This window comes from Felis catus, chromosome B4 (genome assembly GCF_018350175.1).
Source record: "Felis catus isolate Fca126 chromosome B4, F.catus_Fca126_mat1.0, whole genome shotgun sequence".
Lineage (NCBI taxonomy): Eukaryota > Metazoa > Chordata > Mammalia > Carnivora > Felidae > Felis > Felis catus.
The window spans coordinates 63,652,467-63,664,446 of NC_058374.1; the positions used below are offsets into that span (position 1 = coordinate 63,652,467).

General features: G+C 38.4%; 1 protein-coding gene and 1 non-coding gene across 5 annotated transcripts in view; one reads left to right on the top strand and one right to left on the bottom strand.

Moving 5' to 3' along the window:
- Window positions 1–11,980, bottom strand: part of SINHCAF (SIN3-HDAC complex associated factor) — a 30,855-nt gene that overhangs the window by 15,016 nt on the left and 3,859 nt on the right. The gene's annotated exons all lie outside the window — the stretch shown is intronic.
- Window positions 6,098–6,202, top strand: LOC111561505. The gene has a single exon (XR_002744158.1). It is a non-coding gene; the product is annotated as a U6 spliceosomal RNA (small nuclear RNA).

Here is an 11,980-nt window from a genome sequence, read left to right on the forward strand (position 1 = left end):
CTCTATCACACCTCCTTCTACACTCCTGGCCACACTCATTCTAAAACTGAGAGGAGGGAGGCATTTTTAAAAATCAACTTTTTAAGCAAAAAATGTAACAAAGTCTCCCCACTATAAAATGATGGAATCATGCACAACAAAGGGCACATCCTAAAATGTAAAGTAAGGCACCCCCTTTCTATTCTGCACCTTTACACTGAAATGATTCCCAGCTGGGGAAGTTTTGAGCATTTACCATGACCACTATTTGACATTAAGCACATAAGTAGCTCAATAGTCATCAACCCATAATACCTTGCCCTATGGGAAGTTTAGAGGGGATTTCTTCTGTGATAAAGAGAAGTTCTAAGTTGGCGAGTTGACTGAAAGGAGGATGTAAAATTCACAAAAATCCAAAGTCAGGATTTAAGAATAATAATTTTATAAAATCATTAAAATGGATTAAAAACGAGCTCATATTTCCTGACCATTGGTCTGTTCAGTTGTTACAGAGGTTTTTAGAGCTCTTCTATGAAGTCCTGTGCCTGAGCAGTGAGGCAGATATCCAAGAAATGTAGGGTGAGATAAACTATTGATTCTCATGATCAAAATAAAAAAACTCAACATCATGCAAGGAAGGAAGAAACAGTCCTAGAGCTAGACATATAAAAAAAATGTATTTGGCAGTAAATACACGCCTTAGAAGAAATTTAGAATATCCAAACTGGGGGTACTTTGGTGGCTCAGTCGGTTGAGCATCCGACTTCGGCTCAGGTCATGACTTCATGGTTCATGAGTTGGAGTGAGTCTCACATGGGGCTCCCTATTGTCAGTGCAGAGCCCGCTCTGGATCCTCTGTCCCTGGCCCCTCTTTTTCTGCCCCTCCTCCACTCTCTCTCAAAAATAAATTAAAAATATTTTTAAAAAAATCCAAACCAAGGGCCATTTTCACCAGAACATCTGGACTAAGAGAGGGAATAAAAAGGCAATGAATATACAAACTAAACCCCAATGGACAAGTGTATGTAAGGATCCAACTAAAAATCATCATAAAAGCATCACATACATCATCAATAAGTTACTAATACCAATTAGATTGGTGCTTATAGTGTTAGGAGTTATAACCACAGAACACTATCCTTTTAAAGTTCTTTTAGAAATACACTGAAATACAGGAGTAACACAAAAACTTTAGTACTCTGGATGATCTCTCATCTGATCCCATTTCACCTTAGTTCTGGTTAGTATACCAGAGCAAGTACTTATGAAAGCAATTCAGAGAAATAATGTAATATCCAGGCTGTGTGTATGTCTCTCTGAGATGGAGGAATTCTGAAATATGGGCAAGGACTTTTGATTTGTTTTTAAGAAAATATTTTATTAGCAAACAATCAGCTAAACACTGAAGCTTTCATTTTAAACAAGGGCTATTGTTTATCAAGTGTTCTTTAATGTTTTTGTTGGTGAGAGAAGCAGGCAAAGAAGGGAGATGGGTGGGGCAGAAGTCCACTGATGCATTTCAAAAATTAAGTTTAAAATTTCTTCAATTTAAGAATTGTTAAAACAAGAAAATATTCTTAGTTGATTATTTTTGTTCAATGGAGTACTTGGGAACTTGATTTTGAGAGAAAAAAAAAAATAATGAAGATACTCCATAGTAGGAAAAGGTGTGGGGAGGCCTGTGAAATGAAACAGTTTTTGTTTGTTTTTTTTTTCAAATAAACCCAAGTGATAAATGAAAATGGTTATGTGTTGCTTTGGAAAAAAATAATGTCAAATGACACAGGATAATTAATACAAATTAAAAAAAAAAGTGGTAGAAAAGTAGAAGTTATTGCTTCAATTTGTATATTCCTGTTTTGAGGCCAAAATGTTCCATAACTCTTTCCAGTCCTCGCACTAATATGGGGGCTCCCCAAACTCCCCTAACATTCTCCATTACCATCAAGAAGGTCAAAAGTCCACACTTCCTCTTACAGCTTCATCAATGACTCTAGAAAACTTCAGCCTCCCTTCTCAGCAAGGACAAAGGAAGTACAGCAAGAAAGGCCAGTTCATTCCATTAATACACAGACCAAATCCTATTACAACAGATAGATTCCTATCTCTCCCCTCACAATCCCCCACCCTTTCCACAAATAAACATGCCAACAAAACCAAACAGTATTTGAAAAACAAAACAAAAAAACACAGCATTCGGGTAGGAACTACTGCCTGGATTGACCAAGAAACCAGTTTGTGCCAGTCATTATGCTTGGGTTAATCGTAACCCTAAGAAATGTTAGGGTTATAGCTAAATACTGAGGCTTTCCTTTTTATAATCAGCTATTGTGAATCAAGTGTTCATCTTCAATATGATTTTTTTTAATTTACTTTAATACTTTTTTTTTTTTAGTTTATTTATTTTTGAGGGGCAGGGGGGGAAGGGCAGAGAGGGAGTGAGAGCAAGAATCAAAAGCAGGCTTGGCACCATCAGTACTCAAACTCCCGATCCAGGAGATCACGACCTGAGTCCAAGAGCCCCTTCAGTATGATTTCTTTGTTGGTGGGGATCTCCACAAAACTTACCCAACAGCCCTGAAAGACATCCCATTCTTCAGATTTAATAATATTCATCTTTACATACCAGGCAAAATAAAATAGCCTGGTATCTTCTGACTGATCCTTTATGCAGCTCTGTGACCTTACGTTCGTCCTAATAAAATTCAGCTTAAATATCTGAAAGTGGTCTAAATCCTAGGTCCACACTCTTCCAAGCAGTGTTAAATGCAGTAAGGTGCAAGGCACTTGCCCTGATGCAACACACAAGTAGCATATGAACCTTTTAATGGATGATTACTTAATAAACTTATTAAACCTTTTCTGAGCTTATTCCTGCACTCAAGAGGCACCTGGGAATCTGCAGCAAATACACAGGGGTTTCATTTTGGGCTTTGTTTACAGCAACCCAGTTAAGCAGTGGTTGGTGTTTAACCATTTTGAGCTTTGCGGAGCCCAGAGACTAATGAAAGCATTTTCACATAATCTATAGACCTACGTGTGTTAAAAACTAACAAACAAGAAAAACCCCTACCTAATCTCCAGAGGAAAATTAAGGGCACAAAATGACTCTGAAAGCAAGTGATTTTTAGTATTTTTTTAATGTTTATTTTTGAGAGAGAGAGCATGAGCAGGGAGGGGCAGAGAGAGGAAGACAGAATCCCGAGCAGAATCCGTGCTATCAGCAGAGCTTGATGTGGGGCTCGAACTCACGTACTGTGAGAACATGACCTGAACCAAAGACAAGAGTCAGACACATAACCAACTCAGGCACCCAGGCACCCCCTAACTTACTTTTTATATAGAGAAGGAGGTAGGTAAGCAAGACACAATTTGATTTTAAACTTGGGATTTCGTTATTTCAACAAACCTGGTGGTTCTTTAGAATACTTCTTTCCTAGTTCCACAGAGGTACAATATTAAATGATTCCTCCAGAACAATTTATTTGTTCAAATGACACTGTAAACTGTTAAAGTATTTGTGACTTAAAAAAAAAAATTTTTTTTAATGTTTATTTATGTTTGAGGCAGAGACAGAACATGAACGGGGGAGGGCCAGAGACAGAGGGAGACACAGAATCTGAAACAGGCTCCAGGCTCTGAGCTGTCAGCACAGAGCCCGACGCCAGGCTCGAACCCACGAACCGCCAGGCTCGAACCCACGAACCGCGAGATCATGACCTGAGCCGAAGTTAGACTCTTAACCAAATGAGCCACCCAGGCGCCCCTAATTCAGCAGTTTTAATAGAAGGAAGCTATTACCATCTGCTCCCTAATTGATGAATAATTATAGAAGAGAGTGGACACATACAATCTCACTCTTAAGCATGTGGGGAAAACAGAAGAAAATTAAGTTTTGAGATAGAGCCAAAAATGAGTAAAGACTTAAAATGATTATTAAAAACTGCCATTTGTCTTCTAAAATTAGATAATGGTGATGGATGCAAAACTCTGTAAGTATACTAAAAACCACTGAATTGCATACTTTAAAAGTGAATTTTACAGTGTGTGAATTATATCTCAGTAAGCTTGTTTTTAAAAATGAAAATAGGGATGCCTAGGTGGCTCAGTCAGTTAAGCATCTGACTTCAACTCAGGTCATGGTTTCAAGGTTTTTGAGTTTAAGCCCTGCACTGGGCTCTGTGCTGACAGCTCAGAGCATGGATCCTGCTTTGGATTCTTTGTCTCCCTCTCGCTATGCCTCTCCCCCACTCACTCTAGGACTCTCTCTCTCAAAAATAAATAAACATTAAAAAAAAAGTCTCTAGCGGGTGAGGATGGAGGTTGTGGAGAAATGGGAACCCTCTTGCACTGCCAGTGGGAATGCAAACTGGGGCAGTTGCTCTGGAAAACAGTATGAAGGTTCCTCAAAAAATTAAAAATAGAACTACCCTATGACCCAGCAATAGCACTACTAGGAATTTACCCAAGGAATACAGGAGTGCTGATACACAACAGCATATGTACCCCAAAGTTTGTAGCAGCACTTTCAACAACAGCCGAATTATGGAAAGATCCTAAATGTCCATCAACTGATGAATGGATGATAAAGATTTGGTTTATATATACAAAGGAATTTTACTTGGCAATGAGAAAGAATGAAATCATGCTATTTGCAGCAATGCGGATGGAACTGGAAGGTATTATGCTGAGTGAATTAAGTCAGTAAGAGAAGGACAGGTATCATAAGTTTTCACTCATGTGTGTCTTGAGAAACTTAACAGAAGTCCATGGGGGAAGGGAAGGGGAAAGAAAGTTATAAACAGAGGGAGGGAGGCAAACTACAGAGACTCTTAAATACAGAGAAGAAACTGAGGGTGGATAGGGGGGTGGGGGAGAGGGAAAATGGGTGATGGCACTGAGGAGGGCACTTGTTAGGATGAGCACTGGGTGTTGTATGGAAGCCAAAATTATATTAAAAATAATGATAAAAATAAAAAATCTTTAAAAAAAGACCTAATCTCTCTAAATTAATTAATTAATAAGAAAAGATAAAAAGAAAGAAAAGAAAATAGACTAGGGCACCTGGGTAGCTCAGTTGGGTGTCTGACTCGTGGGTTTCAGCTCAGGTCATGATCTCATGGGTTCATGGGTTTGAGTCCCAAATCAGGCTCTGTGCTGACAGTTCAGAGCCTGCTTCGGATTCTACCCTGTGTCTCTGTCTCTCTCAAAATAAATGAATAAACTTTAAAAACAAATGAAAACAGACTGGGTTACGAATTCTCCTGTCTTTATATATCTTTGCAACCTCAACATCTAGAATAATGCCAGTCACTTAGTAGGTACTCAATAAACGTGCTGATTCAACTTTTTTAAAAAGCTGTTTTTTAAAAAAAGTTGTTTATACAACATTTCATGTTTTACAAGGCACTTTCATTAACATTATTTCTTTGGCTGCTATCAGCAAACAACCACAAATTTTAAAAAACAGTCAGGGGCACCTGGGTGGCTCAATCAGGTAAGCATCTGACTCCTGATTTCAACTCAGGTCATGATCTCATGGTTTGTGGGTTCAAGCTCCACATCATGGGGCTGTGCGCTGACAGGGCAGAGCCTGCTTGGGATTCTCTCTCTGCCCCCTCTCCTGCTCGCATGCACACTCTCAATATTAAAAAAAAAAAAAAACTGTAACAAACACGAATCAACCAGCTAAATTACTGTTCTGTCCAAATTAATTCAATCTCCCAAAGTTAACAAGATTAAATGGTTAAGTCAGCAAAAACTAGAAGAGAAATAACTGTAATTATATGGGCAAATACTGTAACATAGACAACAAAAAGTGAATTTTTGAAAATGCAATAATTAATTCTAAAATATGATTAATTGGTTGTTTTTTTTTTTTCACTTTAAAGCTGTACATTTCATATAAATCTAATGATCAAATTAACGAAAGGATGGGGAATGCAACTTAGTGTTAAAACAAGGAAAGTGTGGGGGCAAACTGTTTAAAAAAAAAAGGAGCAAATCTATTCTTTATTTATTTATAAAGTAATCTGTAGGCCCTACATGGGGGGCTTGAACTCATGCTCTTGCCAATTGACTGAGCCAGCCAACAGCCCCATCGAAAGGACCAATTCTAGTGTGATTCGGCAGCACATATACTAAAACTGGAACAATACAGAGAAGATTAGCACGGGCCCTGCGCAAGGATGACACGCAAATTTGTGAAGCGTCGCACATTTTTTGGAAACCAATTTGACAATATATATTTTAAAAAAATGATAAAGGAGGAAAAAAAGGACCAATTCTAATCTAAAGAGATTATGAAGCCAAAGAGCAGGGATGATATATTTTACACTTAATTCAACACACATAGGTTTACTAAGTGCAATGTAATATAAATGGAAACAAAAGGAATCTTCACAGCAATAGCTAATATTGAAGGTATAATATTTAATTCTAAGTTTATTTTTTTTAAACATGTTTTCTTTTTTTTTAATTTTTTTTTAACGTTTATTTATTTTTGAGACAGAGAGAGACAGAGCATGAATGGGGGAGGGTCAGAGAGAGAGGGAGACACAGAATCGGAAACAGGCTCCAGGCTCTGAGCTGTCAGCACAGAGCCTGACGCGGGGCTTGAACTCACAGACCGCGAGATCATGACCTGAGCCAAAGTCGGACGCTTAACCAACTGAGCCACCCAGGCGCCCCTTTAATTCTAAGTTTAAAGATGATCTTTTAACAACACTAAATTCACTTTAAGCCTGACTTTAATCAGGAAACGGTATCAAGAGGGGGACCTGAGTGGCTCAGTCAGAAGAGCGTGCAACTCTTGATCATAGGGTCAGGAGTTCGAGCCCCATGTTGGGTGTAGAGATTACGTAAATAAATAAAACTTTTTTTAACAAGGAAACAGTATGAAGAGTAGTAAAATGCAAATTTTAAAGTTTTTAAGTACCCTTTTAAATATGGAATTGGAGACAGGGAGGTGAAGAACTTAATCCTGCAGAGTATTGTCTTATCTTTTAAATCTTACAAGGGTGATAATTTAACATCAAGGAAAACAGAGATTTATTTTGTCATGATAAATACAACATCCAATAGGCTCACCTTTTTTGGTACACTTTGAAGGACACCAATAGTTCCTCCTAAATATAACTTCCCAATTCCACTTTCTAGATTCCTTTCAGGATGTAAAGTTTTTCTTACTTTCAAAAATACCTTTCAAAACTCAGTCGGTTAAGCGTCCGACTTCGGTTCAGGTCATGATCTCACGGTCGGTGGGTTCGAGCCCCGCGTGGGGCTCTGTGCTGACAGCTCAGAGCCTGGAGTCTGCTTTGGATTCTGTGTCTCCCTCTCTCTGTGCCCCTCCCCCACTTGTGCTCTGTCTCTGTCTCTGCCTGCCTCTCTCAAAAATAAACATTTAAAAACAGTTAAAAAAAGAAAAAAGAATGCAATAGATATGTAACATGTGCAGCATGGGAACTATCCAAGATATCTTGTCTGTAATATTAAGCAAGTTGAGTAACAACTATACAGTACAATCCCATAATGGGTTTTTTAAATGGGACTTTAAGTACATAAACTGACTTTCTAAAATATATTTTTAAAAACGAATAACTAGTGGTTGCCTCTGAGGGAAGCAAGAATGAAGGAAGATTACTTTCACTTTACTACTCCCTTCTAGCACCATGCCCCAAAACCTTAGTTATCATCGCACACCTTGACTTAACCAAAGTGGTAGTAGCTGAGACAGCTCAGAGAGCTTAAACAAACTCCCTCAAAGACATACAGATGGAGAGATACCCAGTGGGAAACATAGTCCACAGCAGAGAGTACAGAATAGACATAGAGTAGAATGGGAAGGAAGCTGCAAAGAGACAAGCAAAAGATTTGTAAAGTGGGAAGGAAGCAGCAGTGAACAAAGACAAAAGGAACCAAGCAACCAAAGACAACTTTGAAGTGAAGGAGATGGCATTTCTTTAGAGCTGAACTTTAAATGACAGGATGATGGGAAAGGAAGAGATATAAACACGAAAAAACACCCATGATCAAAAGTTATGAGCAACCCTTAGTTGCTGTAATTTTTAATGCCACCGCGACACCATTTTTAGTCAGTGGTATGCTATCTTTAATCACCTGTAAGTACAGGATCCAGTAAACACTAACAGTGTAACTGGAGCAACACTTCACATAAAGAGTCAACCAGGACTAAGTGTGTTTTGTGTTCTGCTGCTAGGCCACTCGGTTGCAATGTGCCCTAACAATAAGACCTGTGTCATCAGCGCTTAAGGAAAGTCATGGAGCTATTGAACACGATTATTTCCTCTTACCTGTTTCCAGACACTAGTCCACATCCCAGCATCAGAAGTTCTGAATTTACTTTACTCACTTTTAAGGGACAAATTTTAACTTGCCTAGAGGAAAGCTGAGAAAGGATAGTAGACCCCACCTGTTTGCCAATGGCTTCTCCAAAAATGCACCTAGTCTCTGAGAAATTATACGGTAAAGTATTTATTATGGCTGTCTACGAAACCCACACTTAGCAGAAGAATGTAGAACTCATCCTACAGGAAAGAGGTCAAACTCAGAAATAAAGTCTTCAACTGAAATAGCATAGGTTAAAAATAAAAAAAATCACAAATCCAGGTCTCTGGAGTTTCAGACAGTGTAAAAAAATACTAGGTCCTCCCATTTTGATAGTGTGAAAAAACACCGGGTATGCCGATTCTAGATTAAGAGTGATTCCAGTGGATGAAAAAACTGTAAAGGTTGGGGAGACAGTATTAATCTTCTCTTAGATGATTAAGCAAATAATCAGTTAAGAAATGTAACTACTGTTGAGTCTGGTGAAAAAAGCACTATAGTGAGTCAAGTTGGGAGTCTAATTCTGCGTTTGTCTTTACAACTGACTAGGAAGTCACTTCTAATTTTATTTGCCCCTCTGCAATATTAGGGTGAAATCTCACCTCCACTTTCCAGGGATGCTGTGAATCAAGAATATGAAAACACCAGTGTCTATATACCACTTATTCCCTTGAACTTATAGGACTTACACACAGAAATATAAACTCAAGGCACCAGGGTGGCTCAGTCAGTTAGGTGTCCAATTACTGATTTCGGCTCAGGTCATGATTTCACAGTCCGTGGAATCAATCCCCGCGTCAGGCTCTTCACTGACAGCACGGGGCCTGCTTGGGATTCTCCCTTCCTGTCTCTCTACCTCTCCCACACTCTCTCTCTCTCTCTCAAAATAAATAAATAAACATTTTTAAAAAATATATAAACACTATCCCAGGATATGTCCAACAAATCAAACTAAGGGTAGAATCCTGATTTCTGAAGGCTTTAAGTTCCGGTTTGTGCGAAGAGAAACTTGGGTCTTTTCTAGGAGATTTTAACATCATGAAATTGGACTATATTCGTTCTGTGAAGCTGTTCTCCTTTCTGAACTTGAGAAAAATGTTAAGAAAGGGGGTATAGCCATACATATCTGGTCTGACCCAAACCGCAGAAAATTTCCTTAAGCTGTCTGACCCTTCCATTTCCTCACCTATAAAATAAGAATAAATCCCAACTCTTCTGAGTACGATCTGCAAAGCACCAACACAAGGACTGGCAAGTCCCAACCTTTAAACACTCTAAATTAATTACATAATCTTCTCTCCCAAACATGTTCCTCCAGTGTTCACCTAACCTTGGTCATCACATATACAGTCACACAAAAAATCTGGAAGTCAACTGGGCTCTCCCTTCTCATCTTCTGCATGACCCTCAACATGTCCACTATGAAATCCTTAAAACTTCTGTTTCTTCCTTCACTTCTCTGGTTCATGTCCCTTCTGTCCCTGCTGCCTATTTGTCCTTCATCGTGGTGCTGGAGCCTCATAACTGACTTCCTCAGAACCTTCAAACAGGGGATCCCTTCCTAAAGCTCAAACAATCATCTCTTCCACAGTATCAACATGGGCTTCAGGATAATATCTAAACTTCTTGGCAAGAAATGCAAAGCTTTTCAGGATCTGGCCCTGCCTACCAGCTGCTCCGAACTTGGAATCCTGATATTCCAGGATTGTCAAACCAACTTTATTAACTAGCCACATCTCTACTCAGGTTGTTTTACCTGAGATGGTTTCTCCCTCATCCCCTTAACTCAGGAATTAAGAATTTTTAACAAAATCTATCTATATGTGTATTGTAACACCTAACACAAGATTTTCACATACTTGTTTGCTCTATTATCTCCTCTACTCAATGGTAAACCGTTGCAAGGCAGGAACTAAGTCTTATATTACAACCAGGTGCTGACTGTACATGGTATACAGACACTGGCAGAATTTGTTAATACCTGAAGACTGGGATAGGCAAAACAGATCTGAATAGTATATTTAATGCACAGAATGGGAAACAGTGTCCACAATAAAGAGGTGTATTTAAAAACTAGTGTTTTTAATTTAATGGAGTCATTTTTCTTTAACGTTTAGTCTAGAGACTTTTGTATAAAAAAAATTGTGAGGTTCAAAGCTTTACAGGAAATGTAAACCAAGTGAATTACTTTAATTAGAGAAGATTAATAATAAATAACTCAATGCTTTCATAACAACTGGTAGAAAAATACTTATTGCTAATTTGAAGCAAGTATGTGGGGAGGAAAAGATCAGGGGCAAAATAAATCTCAAAACGAGAGCTGTTTAAACTCACCATACATTAACATGAACCAAATTAAAATAGCATTAAAACAAATCAAACTTATAATAGGTGGAAACAATACAAAGCTAGAAACGCATTTTAGATTAACTGCAACTTTCGTACTTCTGGTGCAAAAAGAAAACCTCCCTTGAAAACAAACTGCCTTCTCTTGGACTAGGTGCATTCCCAGATCATTTCCATAATACAGAAAATCTTAGTTGCAGACTCAACTAAAACAGAAACTGAAGAGCTAAAAGACAATGAAATATTTTCAATTTATAACCTCCCAGAGTCAAAATTAAGTATGGGAAATCCAGGTCTCTTGTGGACAAGAGAAATCAGGAAAACAGAAAACGGCACCCTCTCCATTTCCACAAGAGTTTTTGATGTAAAATGGTTGAATCAGAATAATGTCTTCCCAGAACCAGTTTCTGAAGGTGGGGAAGAGGGCCAAAGATACTCATTCTTTCCACTCAACATTTACTGAATATTTCCCCCAGCAATGTCACTGGCCCCAGGCCTCAGTTTTGTCTCCTGTAAAATGTCTATTCCCAAAGTTGTGAGAACAGCCAGTATTTACCAAGCATATTACCTGCTTAATTATTTACAACCTTATGAAGCAGGTATTGCTATTTTGCAGATGACCACAAAGTGACTTATTTAACATGAGCACAGACTTGCAACCTAGGCATTTTAACTCAAGACTTCCAAACTAACTAGTACTTCAACGAAGGTGTTCCCTTCTTTCTCAGCCAATTATATTCCCAGCACCAGTAAGGAAGAAAAAAAGTTATATTTTTGAAGCAACCTACTATGTGTTGGCATGGTAAATTAACTAACTTGTCCTAATAAAGCTTATGAAGTTGGTTTAGATTTCAAATTAAGCTTAAGCTTTCACCGGTGAAAAACTGATTTTACATGGAAAATCATTATCAAATTGCTTTTTCACATAAATCTGCTAGAGTCTGAGCCCCGTGAGCCAGCTTTTTCTAGGGCCTCATTACAACTCGGGGAGCAAAAACGAGCCATCCAGGTTCCAGATCTACAGTTAAGAAAACTATGCAACAGCAGTCTTGAGGCCTGCTGCCCACCAAGGTTCTAGAATACACTACCTATTGAACTTTTCATCACCGAACTCCCGCAAAAAGTAATGCAAGAAGGAAAACAGTAGACCTTGTCTATTGGTCTTTCCCACTCTCACCTCATTCACCTTGATAAACCAAATCTCCGTTGCACAGATCATGTGATATTTAAAACAAAAATTAAGCTCTATTGTATTTGAAATTTCCCAGGATATTGAAATTCTAGCTGTAAACCCAGGTATAAAATACTG